General features: G+C 45.4%; 1 long non-coding RNA gene across 1 annotated transcript; it reads left to right on the top strand.

Annotated features, from left to right (window-relative positions):
• Window positions 1–13,415: 13,415 nt before the first annotated feature.
• Window positions 13,416–21,764, top strand: LOC135301671 (uncharacterized). Its single transcript, XR_010363438.1, has 2 exons — window positions 13,416–19,340; window positions 21,132–21,764. It is a non-coding gene; the product is annotated as an uncharacterized LOC135301671 (long non-coding RNA).
• Window positions 21,765–21,992: the final 228 nt, after the last annotated feature.

A 21,992-nucleotide genomic window follows, 5' to 3' on the forward strand; every position in this document is an offset into this window, starting at 1 on the left:
CAGGGTGAGGGCACAGGGAGCAGCACCAGCGCCCTGCAGGGGTGTCCTCAGGGTCCAGCAGGGTTCTGTTCATCACTGGCACAGTGCTGATGAGCTGGGAATAGTGGTTAACCCAGCTCATCCTAACCCTGGCCAGCCACAGCCAGCCCAAAAGTGCAATTCCACAGTAGAAATCCTGCAAGGCTTGCCTGGGATTTGGTGGTTGACTCATTCTGACCTTTGCTGGTTGCTGACTTCCAGCCCAGCAGTTCAGCCAGGGGCCAGTGGACCAGCAGAGGCAGCCCAGGGATCGTGGCTCAGCAGGGATCCCTGGCACGTGGGAAACAGGGATTGCTGTGCCTAGCAGGGCAGGAACGCTGGCTCTGAGTGCAGCAAAGCAGAGCAGCCCACCAGGGCATCTGAGGTTGCCATGGGTTTATGCCTCCCTGCAAGGCTCCCTGTGCAGCAGCCAGGAAGGGACTGGCCTCAGTTTTGTAAATCAAAAGGATAATTTGGGTTGGAAAGGACCTTTAAAGGTGATCTGGCCCAACCCCCTGCACTGAGCAGGGACATCTTCAACCAGGTCAGGTTGGTCAGAGCCCTGAGCAGGTACCTGTGCTCAGGCACTTCAGAAAGATCAAGTCTAAGGATTAAAGAATCCTTCTTTTTAACAGAATTGTCATGTTTGGGATGCAGAAAGAGGCGTTCAAAAGATGGTTATAGTTTGCTGCAAAATCAGTCTCATGGAAGGGTGAGCCTGTAAGGTTGTTACATCCAAAGCCATCACATCAGAAGCCCTCATAATTCTAGTTACAATGTCTTGTATAAATTTCTTGTCCAATCAGCTGCTTCCACAAAGCTCACTCTCATCTGCATAGCCAATTGCTAATTGCCACATTTTACACAATTTGCTGCAATGTGTCTTTTTATATCCAGTCATAACTCTAGAAACTTATTTCTGTATCTTTTACTTTTTACCAACTCTACAAAGTTCTATTTTTAGACTTTAATTTTCTAACAATAGAACTAAATAGTTCTAGAGTTCTAGAGAAGTATAATTAAATTTTAATTAATTAATAATTAATTTATAGTTCTATACAAGTATAACTAATTACTATCTTGCGTAACCTATTTATTTTCTTATATGAGGCATATTTCTACTTGCTAAACTTAAACTACCAATCTATTCTTATTTTGTTTGTTTCACTAGTCTATTCTAAAGCTCCAAGCCTTCCCCAAGGTCTTAGGTCAAACACTGTATCTCTATCCATCTCCATCTCCATCTCTGAGCTTGTATGCTCAAGGCCTTGGGAGCTCTCTCTGCTTGCATTTCCCACAGGACTGGATAAGCTTTTGGAGAAAAAACCCAAACACAAATCACAGAATCATACAATTGCCCCTTTGGGGTGCACACGTCCCTCAGTGCCTGTCCACAGAGCAGCTCACACAGTGTGGGCTCTTTTTGCAATGTGAAACACCAAAATGCATAAAACCCCATGACAAACCGACAGGTTTGCACAACTCAATCCACATCTGAAACCTGCTGTACCCGTGGATTTCTGTTGCAAATATGTGAGACTCAACTGATTTTATGAATACCCTCACACGTGCTTGTGTGCTTTTCAGTGTATATGAACTTCTTTGACATATTTCTGACAGATTTTCTGCAAATATCACAGATCCACTGAAGCACAGAATGGTCTGGGTTGGAAGTGACCTTACAGATCATCTCATTCCAGCCCCTGCCATGGGCAGGACACCTTCCACAGCAGGAAAATGCTCAGTCCTGGGTTTGGAGTAGGAGAGTGATGATTCCACTGGTCCTGAGCTACATCCTGTGCATGAAGGTGCATTGTCTGCACAAAGTAGCTCAACACAAGCATCCACTAAGTTTGCTTGAAGGTTTTGTTTCAGCTTTGCTGATGAGCATTTTCTCCTTTTAATAAAATTACTCATTTTGCATGTTTTACACACTCACTGAGAAATATCTGTGCCCAGCAATATTCCTCCACATTTGTGCTGTGCTCCAGGCTCACCTTCACATGCTTACAGCAGCTGCCTCTCTCATCCTCATGGTTTTCCCCTTCTTGGTGTTCACAGCCTTTCAATATGTGCACATACTTGCTTTGCTCAGCACTGACAAGCATTGGGAAGTTGCTTGCAAAGCAAAAAAAGAGAAAAAGTTGCATAAAAACATTTTCTCGAAGCTGCCAACATCATAAATCTTCAGGAACCACGCAGTTCCCTCCCCTGCTGAACTCATAAAGGCAGGGATGTAAAACCAAACAGCTCCAATCTGCAGCCTCTCCAGCTCTCTGTGCTCCCAGGGACTGGGAGGAAAGCCTTGAGCCTGTGCAGCCCCACAGCTCCTTCCATAAATCACTTTCTCACACTTCTGCAGTGACAGGAGCTCCCAGCCACGAGATGTTTGTGGTCCACGTGGGACAGGCTCCTTGTGAAATGATTGCAGCAGCCCCAGCTGCATCACAGAGCTGAAACGCTGGGCAGTCAGAGACAATTAGAAACCAAACTCATCAGACCTCCTGGTCCCAAGTTCAGCAAGTGAGGATCACATGCTTTTCCCTGTCACTCACACATCAGCATTTTTTTGGGGGGTGTTATTCATCAGTTGTTGAGAAATGAATCAACAGCCTGAACAATCAAACTGTCTCAGCTCGGTTGTTTTGCTGCTCACAGGCAGTTTTATTGGCACAGCAGTGTGTACCAGTGGAGTAGGCACATACGTCTCATCTGTGTCACTGCTGAAATGGGGATGTTTTGTTTGCCAGGACCAGATTAACATCTGCATCCAGAATCAGGTGGAAGACTTTCTTAGGTTGAAAGATGTTAGTGGGGCTGTGTATTCTATCCCCATCTGTCAGAGCTGGGGCAGTTCTCTCTGTTCGTGGGGCAGTTTTTTCTTTATCTCTCCCACAGCCAATCCTCCCTCCAGGAGATCTCTGCTGTCCATAGCCACTGAGTGTCCCTGCAGGGCTGATCAAATTCCAGCATCCCATGGGGAGATGCTCCGCCCAGGGCAGGAGCCAAGCATTCCTACCTGGATACAATCTGAGCCTGGAACAGCACAGCAGCCTTTGCCCACTGCATTCCCAGAGGAGCAGCTTTCTCCTGCCCTGCATTGCCAGAGGAAGAGCAGGCCCATCTCCAGCAGCCCTGGAGCTGCAGAGGAAAACTGCAGCCTTGTGCAGGATCCCTGCTCCAGCAGAAGCACAGCTGGCACTGCAGGAGGGCTGAGCCCCCATGGGATGGGACTGTGCCACCACCCTGACACACAGGGATCAGCTCCTGCTCTGACTCTGGCAGTGGTTTGTTTTCTTTTTTATGCTATTGCATTTGTATTTTTAGTTTTTCCTAATAAAGAACTGTTATTCCTGCTCCTGTAGCTTTGCCTGAGAGCCCCTTAATTTCAAAATTACAATAATTCAGAGGGAGGGGGTTTACATTTTCCATTTCAGGGGAGTCTCCTGCCTTCCTTAGCAGACACCTGTCTTTTCAAACCAGGACAAAGACTCACCTCAAACCCTGCAGAGGTGATGCCAAATGTGCATCTGTTTCCACACGGGGAACATTTGCTCTGTGGGATTCAAAATAGGCTTTCAAAAGGTGTGGGTTTCCCAAATATCTTTTTGCTTTTTGACAACTCCTCAGTATTCCTGGCCCACCTCTGTCCCTAAGGAGAAATTTCAAATCTGCTGCAGGAGAAAGTACCAACACCTCAATTCCTGCCTCTCCAAGGGAAGGTGAAGCTCCCACCTCTCCATCAGGATCCACCTCACTGAGAAGGACAACCAGGATGAGCTATCCCCATGTGTGTTTTCTACATTCCCTGTTTTCTGGTAGGATTAATCTGAGAGGGGTAAAAGAAAATAAAATAGAGACAGCAAAAGCTATAAAATAATTGTAACGCACACAAAGAGCCAAGGAAAACATTCCCAAGTCACAGAGGAGTTTTTCACAGCAGAACTGCAGGTCTTGGCTGCAGAGCTGAAGGAAGAAAAATCCATCAAAAGCAACCCTGAGGCTTTCCTGACTCAGCTTTGGGACTGGGATGTGCTATTACCCCTGGGGCAGGCACGTGGCTGGTGGGCAGCTGGAAGGAATTCCCTCTGTGGAGATGGGAGCAGGCAGTGCTGCCATCCCCAGCAGTGCTGGGAGAGCTCAGCCCTGTGATAAATCTGGGGATGGGGGATGGCTCCTGGCTGCCCAGCCAGAGCTTGCACACAGGGGAATGGCTTCAAACTGGCAGAGGGCAGGGTTAGATGGGATATTGGGAAGAAATTCTTCCCTCTGGAGGTGGGGAACCCTGGCACAGGGTGCCCAGAGAAGCCGTGGCTGCCCCTGGATCCTTGGAAGTGTCCAAGGCCAGGATGGATGGGGCTTGGAGCAGCCTGGGATGGTGGAAGGTGTCCCCACCCTTGCCAGAAAATTTGGAAGTGGTTTTAATACTCTTTTTTAATACCCTTTAATAATGCCTTTTACATGTCAGATCCTCTGGCTCACCAGAGAATTTCTGCCATTTTTCCACATTTTGCAGAAGAGATCTTGCAGTTTTCAGTGAATTTAATTGCCTCCTTCATGAACAAGAAGGTAAACAAGGCAGAGTTTCACATGGTGCCAAACATGATTTATCTCCAGTCTTCTGTTGTGGTTTATTAGTTAATTCATACACAGCTTGGATCAAGAGTCATTATGAGCTCATATTTTTCCAGCACAAATTCACTGTAAGTAAAGAAAAATTAGCTGCTCACATTAGTGCTCAGCATAAAATTAAAAGGGAATTATTCAAGGTTTGACATGAATTAGTAAATGCACAGGCAGTGGCATTTTAGAGTCAGACACAGGAAAGCTAAAAACCTCTCTTCTGCCTTTTTCACAGATGCATGTTTTATTTGTAGTGTTTGGAGAAATCAGTGAGTGCAACTGACTCATGGCCATTTCATACTTCTCTAACTTCACAACAGCAATCAGGAGCTTTCAGCAGGTGCCCAAGTCTGAGATGGAAGAGATCTAGGATCCTCACATCCCAGCTTTTTCCAGATTTTTTTTCCTTTCTCTACTGATCAGGAATATATGATTAAATATCTATATAATGGCTCCATCAACAGGTTTTTCAGACTCAAATAATTTACCCACAGAAGCTCAAGGCCAGGCTGGTCAGGGCTTAGAGCAACCTGGGATAGTGGAAGGTGTCCCTGCCCATGGCAGGGGTGGAACTGGATGAGCTTTGATGTCCCTCTCAACCCAAATCATTCCATGATTCTGTGACAGTGATGAAGGAGGCATTAATTGGAACATTTTCTACTCTTGTTTTCTTTGTGCCGTTCCTGGCACAGGGGGTGTGCAGGTAGCAGTGGCTGATTTTTAAGCAGCCTCAAAGCACTTCCATATCCCCAAGGCTGGGAGCAGGCTGGGTGAGAATTGTGGAGACCTGAGCTCTTGCAGGAAGTTCATGCCAGGGTTTTAAAAAGCTCCCAGCAATGTTTGCTTTTCCAGAAAAGTGTACCCTTATTATGGAAAGTCCTCCTTTGTCAAAAGTTCGCCCCTGGACGAGATCTCAGACATTTTCCTCCAGCCCTTGTTCTTAGCACATGGGAGAGATCAGAAACAGGGACACTTTGAGATAAAAACTATGAATCTTCTCAAGCAGCTTTTATTAAGACATTCCCACTCTCAGGCACCACTTCGTGGCTGAACCAAACCAAACCCCAATCATTCCAGGCTGATGGCAGAATTATTCCTGCTGCCACAACGGGTGGTTATCACTCTCAGCCACATCAGAAGGGAGAAAGCAAAACCTGAAATCCTTTCCATTCCCTTGGCTACAGCAGCTCTGTCCATCAAGAGTTCACTGGAAATCTGTCATTGCATCATAAGCACAAGTGAACTTCACCAGGACCACCTCAAAGGGAGGGAAAAAGTGGAAGAAAACATTTTAAAATGTTTTCTTGTTGGAAAAACAAATTTCTTTTTGGTGTTAGTCTTCTAAACTTTTATCACTTTTATCTTCTAAACCTTTATCACTTCTATAGTTTTTAATGAATATTAAGCCAGACTTTGGAACCAAAAATTATTTCCAAGATTAAAAACAATTTAAAAAAAAACATGCAAAAATGGGCAATGTCAGGAATGTTATAGCAAATTAACTTTTGGTATTCATAGCTTTTATCCCTTGAGAGTTTACAAAACTAATGAGTTCCATTAGTCAGCTCTTCTTTCAAGTGCTTGCTACTTTCTAGAATTTGATCAGAAAATTCAAGGTCTCATTTTTAATCCATGGTTACTCTGTAATTTAACCGTCATAATTAAAACCTTGGCCAGGAGAATCTGGTTAATATTGAAATAAAACCCTAAATAAATTTGAAGTGCAGATCTTGCTGTCTTCATTCAAAATGTCTTAGTGCTCCCCCGCAAGTGCCTTGATTTCCTCTTTCTTTTTGTCCTTTATGGATAGAATAAACTCAAATCAGTCACTTTAACCCCATTTTGTGTTATTTTTGGACATGGCCTTGCCCTGTAGATGAGAAACTCCAACAGCTGCTCAAGGTACAATGAGGACACAACCTCTGGTGCTGGATGAAAGGAGCCATCCCAGCTCATGTGGGACATCCAGGATGTAGGAATGAGCCTTTGAGCTTCTCACTCAGTAAAGGGAGAGGAACAGGCACTGAGACCACAACTCACCTGTCCTCTCACAGGCACAGGGGAGATGAATTCCCCTTTTATTCCCCTCTTATTTTATATATGAATTCCCTCAGCACAGAAATTATCCACATTCTGAACCTGCTTAAATCCACCTGGATTGTTTCACTGGGGCTTCACTTTTATTTTGGTCTAATGTGATGTTGAATCACATCTATTGTTTTCCATGGAGCTCCTTTAGGATCCAAGAGGTGTAAGTGGAAGGAGAAAACTGCTAATGATATCATTATCATCCTTTTAGGAGAAATCAGCTCCTGAATCAGACTGTCACTACAAAATCCATTTTGCCAACTTGAACATTGCAATATGCATGTTATGCAGAAATTCTATGTGGGGAAAAGTATATATAGAAAAAAATTTTTTTTAATCTGTCCTCAATGGAAACAATAGGGGTAAAGCAACTACTAACTAAAGAGAGAGAAGAAATATCTTCTTCTGGAGGGATAGATGATATGAAATGAAATAGAATAGAAAAGAAAATACTCAGGTATTTTTTTGGTTGTTTTTTTTTTTTTGTTTTTTTTTTTTTTTTTTTTTTTTTTTTTTTTTGTACTTCCACCCCATGCTCCAGCAAAACAAAGCAATTTGGTGCTCTTTTGGGGCTGCCTCCTCCCTTATCTGCATATCCACCTACCTGAGGCACCAATGAAACACAGAGCACACAGGTCTCCCCTACAGGGATAAGAAAAAGCCATAAGAAAATGCCAGGTGGGAGAGGGCTTGGAGCAGCCTGGGACAGTGGAAGGTGTCCCTGGCCATGGCAGGGCATTGGAACTGGATGGTTTTTAAGGTCTCTTCCAACCCAAACCATTCTGGAATTCTAGGATTTTAAATGTTCCTGGTGAGGCCATGGAGATGGAGGTACCACTGCAGGAATTCCTCTCTCCATCATTCCTTCTCCTGGGCCAGAAGAGTCAAAGCATAACACAAGCGAGCATCACAGAAACTCAAGCACCTCTTATTTTTTAATATTTCTTCTTTTTTTTTTATTTGTAAGAAGCATCAGAGTGTGGAGTGAAGCCAAATTAAAGAAGAAAAAGTCAGAACAAAGAGGTGACCTTGTATTTCATCTCTGATTAATGCAGGTTATTTATTGTGAATAGCACCACTAGAGACTGTACCTTGTGCTTGAGGCACTTTTCTGTCTATAAATAGAGAGTGCTCAAGGCTGTTTGAAAATATATATAAAAAATGAAGAAATAAAACATCCCAAGAGATCATGTTTTGGACAGATTAATCAAAGGGCAGATTCTACTGGAACTGAGGTCATAGAAGAGAAAGTACACTGAGATTTAGAGGTGTGTCCTGCCTCATCCCAGGATTCTGAGATTTCTGGTGTCTTACTGGAGAAAAGCAATGTCTGTGGAGAGATCTGAGATGATCTCTGTATTGCAGGTGACTTATCCTGAGCTGAATTCCCTCCTGGAACTGGGAACTCTTTGGATCTGAAATACCCTGTGGTGGTTCCAGTTGTTGGTTTCTCTGGGTCTGGATTGAAGGCACTTGAGATGGTATTTTCATGTTTTACTCAGGTGTTTATTATTTCTTAACAGTAAAACAGTCTCACTACTGTGAGTTCAGCTTTTCATTGGAAGGCACAAAATGGCTACAATCTCTTGTTCCAAGGTCTTTTAAGACTAAACTGTCCAATTAAGAACTGACACCTAGATTATTTTCCCTTTTAACCCAATAACTGATCCCAAAGAGCCCCAGTGTGGACTTTTCTGCCCAATTACAAAATGCCACCCAAACCCATGAAGAAGAAGGAAGAAGCAGCATGAAGAAGAAACCCAGGACAGCACCCTGTGCTCTCCATCTTGCTTCCATCCACAACATACTAAAAATCCCAAAAACCTAAATTTCTCACCAAGTGACACACCTACACTGCTCTCTATAATCTATTTCACATTTCTGTGGATTCTGGTCTATTTTGAAGTCGAGGAAACTTTCTCCATGAATGAGGGTCAGAGTCAGAGCTCCCCTGGGGGGTCAGGGCACCCCAGAGCAGACAGAGAAATATTCCCAGTGCTCTGGGTTTCCACAATACCCCAGGGTACTGGAGATCTCTCCATGGAGCTGGGAGATGGGACAGGTAAAGCCAGCTGAGATAACCCAGGTGGGGCATAGAATCATCAAACTGGAGAATAATTGAGGTTCAAAAAACCTATCAGTGCCAGGTCCACTGCTAAACCATGTCCTTAAACATCTCCAATAGCAGGAGATGCTGTCTGGGCAACTGAATCAGGACTTCTGTGTCTGTGTACTCAGTCTCCTCCACGTGGCATTTTTCTTTCCCTCTTAGCCCCAAAGAGCCAAAATCTGGCAGGATCTGTGATCTTAGGTGATTTGTCCTTGTCCCCAAGCACCTCATCACCTCTAACATGGTTCTCCAAGGAGAGGGAAGTTTTGCTGGTTTTTTGGACTCTTGTGCATTTCAAGGACCTGTTTCTGCCTGGATGAGGCACTCACTGCTTTGGACTGTCACAGTCACTTACCCCAAATAGTGAAGAACTGCGTTCCCTGGGAATGGAGGATATTTGGTGTGGAAACATTGAAATACAGTCTGAGCAAGGCTGATCTTCTGCAGAGTCACTTCTCCCCACTTGCACCACAGAAATTTTTGCCCATGCAATGTAAAATCATGGCAGCTCTGCTGCACTGTAACCACTCCACTTCCCAGTCCCTGCTCTCACTGAAAGAAATTATTTCTGTGTGACTAGGAGGTAAGAGAGGTAAGGTCACATTAAGGTACTCATTATCTGGAGAAAACACGGTGTTTTCTCCAGATAATGATGTTTTCTCTCAGAGTGTTACTTGGGAGAAGACAAAAAAAAAAAAAAAAAAAAAAAAAAAAACCACCCAAAAGTAACAAAATAAATAAATAGATAAATGAAATTGCATAAAATAGTAAAAAAAAAAAAAAAAAAAAAAAAAAAAGCTCACTGAGATAATCCAGTCCTGGAGACAAGGCACACCAAGCCATGGGGTGTTGGCCTGGTCAGACCCAGGTTTTGCCTTGCTGGTCAGGTGGGTTGACAGAAAGAGAACAGGGTTGAGAGAAAGAGCACAGGGTTAACATCCATCAGCTGAACCCTGCTGCTGCAGCACCACGTGCAGCCCTGACAGGCAGGGAAAAGCTGGGGCTGCCTGAATCAGCACCAACAAGTCCTCTTTTTCATGATCAAGTGTCTTGGTTTGAAAAGACAGCTGTCTGCTAAGGAAGGCAGGAGACTCCCTTGAAATGGAAAATGTAAACCCCTCCTTCTGAATTATTATAATTTTGAAATTAAGGGGCTCTCAGGCAAAGGTATGGGAGCAAGAAAAACAGTTGTTTACTAGGAAAACTAAAAATACAAATGTAATAGTACAAAAAAAGGAAACAAACCACTGCCACAGTCAGAGGAGGTGCTGAGCCCCTGTGTGTCAGGGTGGTGGCACAGTCCCATCCCATGGGGGCTCAGCCCTCCTGCAGTGCCAGCTGTGCTTCTGCTGGAGCAGGGATCCTGCACAAGGCTGCACTTTTCCTCTGCAGCTCCAGGGCTGCTGGAGATGGGCCTGCTCTTCCCCTGGGAATGCAGGGCAGGAGAAAGCTGCTCCTCTGGGAATGCAGTGGGCAAAGGCTGCTGTGCTGTTCCAGGCTCAGATTGTATCCAGGTAGGAATGCTTGGCTCCTGCCCTGGGCAGAGCATCTCCCCATGGGATGCTGGAATTTGATCAGCCCTGCAGGGACACTCAGTGGCCATGGACAGCAGAGATCTCCTGGAGGGAGGATTGGCTGTGGGAGAGATAAAGAAAACTGCCCCATGGACAGAGGAGAACTGCCCCAGCTCTGATAGATGGTGATAGAATACACACCCAGCTATATCTTGCAACCTGAGACGTCAAGCTTGAGTGGTTTAACTGGAAAAGCTGCCTCTATCAGAAGTAATTCATTTATACCACTCTGGACAGAAGTTCTGTGTCCAGTTTGGCAATGAAATCCTGCATGAGCATCCACACCATCCACCTTCTGGCACTGAACCCAGGTAGAGAAGTGTCCTCTATTAAATTGCCCTGTGCTCCTTCTGTGGTCCATAGAGAGCCAGTTAATACCATCAGGCAGCCACAGTATGACTTAACTCATTTAAAAGAGGAATTTCAAAGAGAATTTTAGGCCTCTGCAAGTGTCTGTTCCTCTCTGATGGTAATAAATGAGCTGAGGGGGACTGCTCTGGGTTTAGACAGAGACCCATTGAATGACAGAATAACTGGAGGTAGAGGCGACCTTTAAAGGTCACAGAGTCCAACCGGCTGTCAGTGAGCAGAGACAGCTTCAATGAGATGAGGTTTTACTCCTGCCCCATCTAGCCTGGCCTTGAATGGCCACAGGGGCCTGGCCTGGAATGATGGGGCAGCCACAGCTTCCCTGGGCAATTGTGCCAAGGCCTCACCACCCTGACTGTAAAAATCTTCTGATATCTACTCAAACCTATCCTCTTTCAGTTTGAAGCTGTTGTCCTTGTCCTGTCACTCCAGGCCTTGTCCCCAGTCCCTCTAAATCTCTCCTGGAGCCCCTCTAGGCCCTGGAAGGGCTCTGAGGGTTCCCTGGAGCCTTCTCCTCACCAGCTGAACATTCCCAGCTCTCTCAGTCTGGCTCGATAGGATGTCAGATGGATCCTGCCTGATCTTTTTTCCACACAACCTGCTCCAAACCCAGCTGAGGACCCAAGGCTTTTATTGAGGGCAATCCTGTGCTAAAAGCAGCGGCCACCACCACAGCATGGCCTGGTCTGAAACAGCTCAGCTTTACACATGGGCAGCCAGAAAACCATGAGTAACAGCAATTTTCTTGTGTCAAAATGTTTTGCTGACTGCAGGATACAGTAAAAGGGGAGAGAATAATCTTGAAGGCTTCTTTTTGCCAGTTCAAGGCAATGCCTTAAGTTTTAGCTTTCATATTTCCCAGATTCTGTACTGCATTGGTATATAACTTTGAACTTCTTATAAAGTGTTAGCAAGTTCTCTTCACAGTTCAGTCACACAAAACAACCCTTTTCCAGCCCCAGAACCAAGGATACCACTGCAGCTCCAGGCCCAAAAACTATAAACAACAGTGAATTGAGGAGAGCAAACTGGGAGGATGGGACTGCATAACCTAGAGCTGTAATTGGACAATTAACCCCAATATGGAAATGGACCAAACCTTATAAAAGTGTAAAAACTTGTGACCCAGCATCCATCTTAGGTAGAGCCACAGCAATGCTCTTGTGCTGCCCAAGGTGTATCCTTTGAAGGCCTTTTTAATAAATCCTTACTTTATTCCTTTAACACTGTCTAGCCTCTGTTCTAGGTAGTCTCTCTAAGCATCAAAGTCATGCTAAATATCTCCAGTTTATGAGTGCTTTGATGCAGCTGAGAAACTGCTCCTGAAAACACATTTTCCCTGGAGCATCAACACACTGTGATCTAAACAAAGAGGGCAAGAGTTCTCAGCAAAAATCCCAGCCTCTTTAGGTCTGACAGTATGTGCAATTTTAAATCCATTATCCACCAATCTGCCAGCTGTGCTTCTTCCACCACTTTTTCCAACAAAAGTATTATATCAGAGTCTGGTAGCTGTCATAAGGCTTTGATCCGTCTTCAAATTGCCATTCTGGATTTAATATGACATTGTTAGCTGAGTCAAAGCAAGAGAAATTTCTCTAATTCCAGCATTTAACAACCTTTCTGTCTGCTAGCCATGCTCAGCCATGGCAACAGGGGAATGTCATCTTGGATCTGTGTTCCTGGGCCTTGTGATAGGCACTGGCCTAATCTTTGTGTTTCAGGCACAAAAGTAAACCCACAACACAAGCCCACCCCACCCTCTGAGACTGTTCCCTGACTCATTTTTATAACAGCAGGAGATAAACAGCTTTGACAAGAGAATCCTCTTCACTGCAAGAGAAGGAGCTGATGGAGACAGCCAAAGTGCCTGAAATAACCCAAGAGCCCCCAACACCCAGGTCAGGGACATCTACAGAGCAGTGGCACCATTGCACCTTCCAACAGTGATGGATGTCTGCATTCCATGACATTTTTTCCTGTGGAGGAGGAATCAGGAGCCCAGAATTAGCTTTGTGCCAGCTTTGGTTCAATATAACTCACGTGCACACCCACAGTTTGCAGGGCAAGCCCTTGGCAATCCCAGCAGAAACATTTGGGATTCAACAAGTAGCTCTTAACTGGAGCTTTCCAAAATTAACAAACTCACTCCCCACCCACAGAGGCCATCCCTGCCCAAGCTGTGAGTGCTTTTTTGGAGTAAAGTAGTATTTGTGTAGCTTGCAATAGCTCCAACACAGCGTGGAAAATCCTGCTTGTTCAAGCACCTTGTTCTGACGTACAAAAATAGACAGGGTATGTGTTATCCTTCCATGTGAATGGGAACAGGGTAGGAAACAGGGACCATGAAAGGAAATTATGGAGGAGTTGTGCTGTGCTTTAGTCCTTTGAACAGCCTGGGCTGGGGCACCAGCTGAAGCCACAGCAGGAACATGGACATCTCCTGGAAATCTCAAAGGAAGAATGGGTCAAGGCTGTGATTTCCTGGAAATCTCAAGGGAAGAATGGGTCAAGACTGTGATTTCCTGGAAATCTCAAGGGAAGATTGGGTCAGGGTTATGATTTCCTGGAAATCTCAAGGGAAGAATGGGTCAAGACTGTGATTTCCTGGAAATCTCAAGGGAAGAATGGGTCAAGGCTGTGATTTCCTGGACATCTCAAAGGAAGATTTGGTCAAGGTTGTAATTTCCTGGAAATCTCAAAGGAAGACTGAGTCAAGGCTGTCATTTCCTAGAAATCTCAAGGGAATAATTGCTCAAGGCTGTGATTTCCTGGAAATCTCAAGGGAATGATCTTCCTCAGAGATGTCCAGGAGCTGATCTCAATGAAAGCACGTAGAAATTATGAGATGAGGCAGTCACCCACTGAGGCAAAAGACTGGGTTTGTCTTGATGTTCAGCTATGAAAAGACAGGAAGAATTTCAAAGGAAAAGGTTTACTGGCTCATCTGGTTTATGCAGCAGACACATCACCCATTTAGCTGTCTGGAGTGAGTGCTAAACCTACAGAATGGAAAAATAAATCAGGTTCTAAAAAGAATCAAGGTAAATGGACCCAAATAAATGCATTGAACTGCTGAGCACCTAGTGAAATGAAAATTTTCAACACAAATTACAGGTGTGTACAGAAAGCAGCCATTCCTCTGTCCCTTCGGAAATGCCTCAGTGAGAGCAGGCCATTCCCTATGAGCATCCCTTTCTCAAGCTGGACATGTCACATTCCTGACACATCCAGGAGCTGTTTATTCCCTCTGCGAAAACCCCAGGGCAAAGCAGAACAATCATGGAGTCTCTGCTTAACCTGGTTTCACCTCACAGTGCTGGATATCTTCTGCTGCAGGATCTCTTCTCCTGATCCTTCTCTTACATCTGCCAGGAGACAGCAGCTGCTCAAAGAATCCAGGAAGTGCAATCTGAGAAAAGATCCATCCTACCCAGGTTGGTTTTATGCCATGAAAGCTTTGAGAAGGTTTCTATTCCCACTGAGAAGCTCTCTAGTTCCCATTCTACCTCTGAGTCTGAAATCCTTGCTGGATTTGCAGAATCTGTGCTTGAGGGGCCATCAGATGCATTGGCCTGGTGGGGACTGGAGTCTTCTGTTCTCCCCCCATTTTCTTGCAGATATAGAAGCCAAAGTTCTGCAACTTCAAGCAGGGATTGGTCTTCTTGCTCCCAACCCTCATGTCCCCTTTTAGCCTCTCCAAAAAGACACCTGTAAGTCCTCCTTAAGGATAATCTTAGTTGGCATCCTCTCCAAACACCTTGAAAAACTCATTAACAGACCTCAGATCCCCAGGAAACCACCAAAGATAAATTTCCACAGCTCTGGGGGAAGTTTTCCTCTCTGCAGACCAGAGAGCTCCGTGAGCCACCCGCTGCTCTCCTGAGGGGCTTTTGTTACCCACAAAGCAGCTGTGGGAAATTTCCTGTGTGGGTTGGAAACTGCCACTGCAGGTTCTGGGGAGGGTCAGTCTGTCTGTCCCCCTCCTCTCTGTGCTACCCTGATGTACACCCAGCATGGCTGTGATGTCCCTGCTCCTGCACCCCTGGGCCCTGACATCTCCTCTGCCTTTGCAAGCCCTCTCATAACCCGAGCTCCCCTGCAGGTCATGCTGGCTCCAGCTTTTCCCCTTTCTAGAGAGCTATTTCCTTCTCCACGTCCTCTCAGGCCTGCTGAGGAGCTCTCCAAGGAGTTTGCAATGTCAAAACACCCTCGTAAATCAGTTCTCTGCAGCTTTCCCAAGAATGAGCGCACAGGCGCCGCCGTGTCCCTTGGAGCCATTTCCCACCGTTCCCTTTAAGAGAATCCAAGCTGCTCCCTGGATTCTCAGCCCCCAAAAATTCCTCCAGTGTTTTTCTCATTGCGTTTCAGAGCGCACAAGTAGGTGTTTGCAAACAAGCCCAGCCAAACATGAAGCCCCACACTCCCCCATCCTGACTCGACTCAGGCATCGGGGGAAATTTGACAAGCTGTGCAATGCATTATCTCATCCCTGCTGCAGCTTTCACCCACGCCCTGTCCAATCAGGAGCCAGTTACCCCACTAAAAATGTCAAGCCAGCTCAGAAAAGGATGCTCAAAAACACCTCATTGCTTTACAGAACCTTATGCTGTTCACAACTCTTTTCTGCAAGGTTTTGTTTTGTATTTTTTAATTATTGTTGCAGCAAATTGGCAGCTCACCCCGCCCTGACACTGAACAATCAGGTGGGTGCTCAGCTGCAACGAAGGAACACTTCTAAAGTTGACATCCCAGCCTTCAGGGCCTGGTGGCTGTTGGTAGCAAAGTGATTCCTCACACTGACACAGTGAAATCCACTAATAAGCTCCTGCTGGGATATTCTTTCTCACCCATCCAGCAGCATAACTGCTGAGAAACTCCCTGCCAAAATAAATGCCACTGAGAACTCCACCTGTCCTTCCCTGGATTTTTCCAGCACAAAGTGCCTTGAACAACAACAAAAAGTGGCATCAGGAGAGGAAGAGAGTCTGACATAAAGCCCATCTCTGACCCTATGATTGCAATGAGTCTTTTGTAACACACAGGAAAGCCAAGTGACACTGAAGAAGACAAGGAGGGAAGGGGGACCATATGTCTCACCTCCCTGGCTGTCAGCACATTTCTGACTTGTTAGAAAACCTGGTCCTCAGCCAAATGCTCTGTTGTCACTTTTCTGAGCAAGGCCTAGAGGGCACATCCTTGCACTGGCAGTCCCTGGCTGTGTGTGAGATCCATGCTGACTCCACAGCAGCAAAATGCCCTCAAGAAGTGCAGTCAAAAGAGGAATGTGGTTTGGGGTTGCTTTGATAGGAGTAACCCGCTGAAAACCCCAAACCCTGCAGTCTGGAGGTGGTGCTCTCAAAGAGAATTCTCAGAAATGTCAGCAGTGTCTTTGTATCCATCCCTCTGTGCTCTAAATACATCTCAGATTTTAGCACAGCACCAGCTCAATAGGATGCTTCACTCAGGATTTGTGTCCCCCTGTATTTTCATCCTGGAAAAAAGTACCCGTGTTTGAGACAGGGTGTTAGATTGTGGCTGGTCTGTCACCCAGGTCCCCAGTCTCTTCCAAATGCCAGGTGTCTCAGGGAGAAGCAAAACCCCACTCAGCTCTAGATGGCAAAAGGCATCCCCAGAATGTCCTGTCTGGTGCCTGGGAGTAATTCCTGCCACCCAGCTGTGCCAGAGGGACTCCTAAAGCTTTCCATGAGATAACCCCACCCCAGACCCCTTAGGGAAAGGTAGAATTGGGTGCACCTGCCATGGTGGAATGCCTCCATACCCCAATCATTTGGGACAGCAGCTTTGCTTTCCGTCACTGGAGCTCCACAGCTTGGTGCCAAATATCTGCTCTACCACCTCCCTGCCCCTGTCCTTCATGCACAGTGTCCATCCTTCTGAGCAGCCTCCTCCCTTCCCATCTGAATTGCTGGAAATCCTGGAGTCTGTAGAATCCCCAGGGATTTTCCCTTTATCAGGCCACAAATAAGTGCCACCCTGAAGCCCTTTCCATCTTGCTCACCACATCAGCTGATAAACCCCATCAAACTCCTCCATCTTTTATCTCCTTCTGCTTTTCCTCCCCCTCTATCCACCAAATTACACAAAGCCACAGGTTCACAGCTGGTTCATGGGATCAGTGCACAGAGCCTGAGCACAATCCAAGAGGCAAAGCCAAACATCTGGTTTTTTATCCTTATGGCAGATCCAGGAGCCATAGCTGCTCTTTAGCCAGGGAGAATATCAAGGAATAAATCTCTGGCCAAAACATATTTTAAACCTGAGCTGAGCTAAGGTGTCACATTGTCTGGGCTGTGAGCTGTGGCTTTACCCTGTTAGGACAGGTAAAGTGCTTCCCCCAAACCCAAACTGGCATTCAGACACTGTGAGGGGTCCCTGGCCTAGGCTGACCCTCTGTTAGCACAGCCAGTCCTTCCTAGGAAAACACTGACTAAAATTAGCAGTGGGAAATACAGAAGGGCTGTCAGGAATAAGGTTCATAGGCCAAAAAAAAAAAGAGTTGGAAGTAGAAATAACTTTGATTAAATTAACTGGTGGGTCTATAGAAAGTAAACAAACTGTTGGGTGCACAGGATGTTTCCTCCAGGAGCAAATGCCTCCAAGCTGCTACTCAGCCTTCAAAACTCAACGTGATTTCGAGCAATCACACAGATTGTAACCAGTTGCTAAATCTGGCAGAAAAACAAGGCTTCCTTGCTGTCCCAAGTGCATATGGAATTCAGGATGCTTGCCAGGGAAAGGAAGATGGATGTCTGGGAGTGTGATGTGTCTGAGTGATGGGGAGAAAGCAAAATGTTTCGTGTTTATTTTTGTCTGGGGTCAGTGTTGACTCAGAAGGAAGGCAACAGAAACTTGGGGAAACAAACAAAAAATAACCAGGTTTTCTGATGGCTGGAGCTGCTCTTGTCTGCAGGTGCTGAGGGAAGCTGGTGTGGTCACTGGTCTCATGAGTCATTTGGAGGTGTGAGGACACAAAGCCCTTTCTCTTCTGTCTGCAAACCAGCCTGGGGCTGGGAAGCTCACGGAGAGAGTTCATTGAAACCTGGATTAAATACTCCATCCTTAGGCTGAAGATATTTTTAGACTGAACTTTGTTTTGCTGTAGAATCTCCCACTCCCACAAGCTCTTCTTAGCTCGATTCTTCCATCAGCTTGGAAAGCACCAAAGGAGAAAAGAGAAAGATAAAGCTCCCTACAGGTCACTAAAGCCACATCCATGCAGCTCTGCACAAGGCTGAACAGCTTAGACACACCCAGGACAAGGGTGAAAGAGCAAAGAAATCCCCAACTGGGCAGCTCATCCCAACCTACACATCACAGAATCACAAAACACCAGGCTGGAAGGCACCTCAAGGATCATCTGGTCCAATATTTCTTGGGAAAAGCATAACCCAGACAAGACAGACCAGCACCCTGTCCAAAAGAATCACAAAAGTGTCCAGTGCTGGGAATCTACCACCTCCCTGAGAGATATTATTCCAGTGGCTGATAGTTCTTATTAGGAAAAAGTTTCCTCTTGTGTCCAACTGGAATCTTTCCTGGAGTAACTTGTACCCATCACCCCTCATCTTTTCCATGTGGCTCCCTATAAAAAGGGAATCTCCATCTCTGAGGCCACTCTTTACATACTTTGAAACACCAAGAAGACCTTGATCAATTACATTGAGATCCATGGAAATGGACACAGTCCTGTGCTCCAAAATATCTGTGGACCTGAGCTCCAGACCCAGAAAGTCAGAATTATGAAGGAAAATAAGTCAGCCTGGGTAAAGCTGAGCCCATATTGCCCCTGGGACCTGAGCTTCAGACCTAGAGGGTCTCTTTCTTTTCTCCTCTGGAGGCACAAAGTTTTCAGGTGTTCTGCCACCTTCCAGACTGCAACAGATTTCCCTTGCCAGAGAAAAACAAATCCATGTTCACCTGCTTGTACAGGTCCTGGAGGTATCTCTTTGGCAGGCAAGAAAAAGTCCCTCGGTAAAATTTAATCCCTAATGTAAAATTTAATCCCTATTCTTCAATTAATCACTTCATCTGCAATTAGGCTAAAGCTGGCATATCAGATGTCTGGGTCAGACCTCCCAGTTCCACTTCCAGGTTTCACCTTAATCAGACACAAAGAGTGATGAGGGCTGCTCTCCAGGGAAGGTCACTCATTTCTGTGGGGTAATTAGTGATCCCTGCAGTAAAAATGCTCTTGTACTTCCCCTCACAAGCTTAATGCTTCAAGTGATTGTACTCCAGTCAGCCAAATAAAACCCAGGCTGTTCATTAGTTCACAGGATGGATTTTTCAGAGCTGTGACTGTGCATGAGGCTTTTCTTTCTCACATTTACATTGTGCTAATCTCTGGTGTGAAAACGTGAGAGCAGCACACATGGCCACAGGGCTGGAGAGGGCTCCACGTGGTGCCATGGATTGACTGGTTTATTTCTCTTGCACCTTCCAAGGTTCCTCATGCTGTGCTAAGAAAGCATCATGCAGGAATGAGGAGAGCCCAGAGGCAGGAACACTGCAAGACAGGAGCTGATAAATTGCAAGTGGGTAAATGAGGTGAAATGGGAAAATTATAGACACACAGTACTTGACTGTATAAAACTTCTCCAGGAATAAAAAAATAGTGTTGCAGTAGCAATGTCATCACTGCCTCTCAGACCATCACACCTTCAGGGCTTTGGAGCTGGGATCCAAAGGATCCAAAGGCTGGATCTTTTGGGGAAATTGCTGGAAGACTCCCAGCAGAACTTATCTTTCTACATTTCCAGAGCTGCTTTAAAGAACTGGAGGGAATGTCACCTTGCTAGGAGAAAGATTCCTAGGGACACTTCTAGGCTCCTCTGGAAAAGCATTTGCCCAGTATCCACGTCTCGGTATTGGGAGGACAGGCTCAAAAGCAGAACAGAGCAGGTGAGGGGTGCACCTTGCACAAATTGTCCCCTCTTGGGAGCAGAGAGATCAGGGGACTGGAGCTGCTGGGAAGCCACGCATTCCAAATTCTGGCTGCAAAGGGCAGGGGACTCAGAGGAGAAGACAGCAGAGTGTGCATCTGCAGAGTGTCTCATCCCAGAAGAAGGATATAATGAGGTGTTCATTATTTCTGGGGTTTTTTTATGGATGTGTTGGTGACAATTTGTCTCTCTAGCTCTTATTTACCGCATATAGTCTGTTATATACATTCAGAACATACAAAAATATTTATATTTTAAGGGGGTATTTTTATACTAAATACACTCAGAAAACCTAAATATCAGCACAGCCCAAATAAACCCTGATCCCAGGACCCACTGTACCACCTCTGGCACTGGCAGAGGTGACAAGCACCTTGCTTGCTTGCTTGGTAATTGCAGTTTCCAGCTGTCTGCTGAGTCTTCTACATCTCTGAGTCATCTTATAGAATATTAATGGCACACAAATTACTCTTTGAAATGCTCTTCATAGGCTGTCCAAGACAAAACCAAGAGTGAATCCAACAATGTCAGTGTTTAGGATGAAACTGCCTGGGTTGGAAGGGGAGGCAGGATGTCCCAGCTCTGGGGCTGCTCTCCTGCTGTTGCAATTAAATTTATGTGAAAAGGCAATTTAAAAAAATTAACCAAGTGGAGTAGATTGCCAAGAGCATGACAGTGCAGGTGGGAATATTTCAATGACAATATCCTCTGCAAAAACTTGGGTAAATCACAATGAGCTCCACCAAACCACACACGACTTGTGAGAGTCTTTGCTGAGGAGCAGCACCAGCTGGGAACATATCGGAGGAATGGAATCTGGGGTGAAAAATCCTGGAAAACTCCAAGTTACAATTCCCCATCAGTCAGGTCAGCTTGCCTTTTCCCACACAATTCCCAGACACAATTTGGAGGTCAGCAGGAGGTGGGACACGTCCATCCACATCATGCCTGTGAACAGACTGCACCAAAATGTTGTAATCCCTTTTTTCAGAGACATGGAGGATCTTGGTCTCAGGAAAGAGTTAAATTAGAAGCTTGTTGCTTTTTTCAGCATATCTGTATCTTTTAAACACAAAGGATAATACCTGCAATCACATAGCACAATAGATGTTTTCTGCTAGTTAGGATTTAGCACAATAAGACTTCTTTGTTTGGGAAGGAAAAAAATTATTTTCTGCTTTAGGAAAAAGAAAGGAAGAAGAAAAATCATATATCTTCCATTTAGGTTTCTATTGAGAGAGATTATTATGAAAAAAAACCCTCATTTTAAATACAATAATTTAATTCAGCTCATTTTTAAACTATTATGAATTGACACTAACAAGTGAAGAACGTGGCTCCTTTTTCATCCCTTTCTTCCTGTGCTTTTATACTTTTGTCAAGGTCAGAGCAATTAAGCTTTCCTCTTTCCACATGATCAGCTGGTCAGAAGCCCAGGAGAGGAACAGGCTGAGCAGGCAGAATGTGATTCCAAAGGCAGGATGCTGAGGAGAAAGAGAAGAGGAGAAATGCTCAGGTGCCATTTCTTCAGATGAAATATTATGCTGGGAGGCATTCAGCCCTTGCTCACTGCAGAAACGTGTGTGAAACCTGGTGAATTTTATGTTTATTGCTTACTTTTAATAACCAAGATTCTGATCAGCTCAACAATGACCTCCAGCACACTGGAGCATTTATGGTGCCTTCTCTGAACACTCAACAAATTGTGACAGTCTGCAAAATAAAGTGACAGAGTGGCTCATGACCAACATGGATTTCTCTCACCTGAGTGCAGTGGTCATGTCCATGGTTCACTTTCCCAGCCCATGGAAACCTCGGGGTGATCTCTCTAACCTTATTTTTGGGTGTTAAATGAGGACAATTTAGAGTATCCTGGCTGCTGATCCAGGAGGTCACAGCAGACATCATTAGAAATCTCCAGCAGCTCTCATTAAGCTGACTGAATCAAGCCCTTGCACTCCAGAGATGGGCACTTGGACACCTAATTCATGAATAAACTGAGTTTGGACTTTGAAATGTCTTTGCCTCCCCCACAAGTTGTCCTGTCACCTCCAAAGGCAGCCACCTCCACTCACCACCTGAGTCAGGCACCTCCAGGGCCATTTGAGGTCATCAGAGACAAACTGGCTCTTCCAGATCACAAGTTACCCACCCTGGGTTTGGATGAGTTAGATCTCCTTAAGAATTTCTAATCCAGAAAATATAAACTTATGAGTGATTGTCTCCAGATGCATGAAAACAACA

This window comes from Passer domesticus, chromosome 1, assembly GCF_036417665.1.
Source record: "Passer domesticus isolate bPasDom1 chromosome 1, bPasDom1.hap1, whole genome shotgun sequence".
Classification (NCBI taxonomy): Eukaryota; Metazoa; Chordata; class Aves; order Passeriformes; family Passeridae; genus Passer; species Passer domesticus.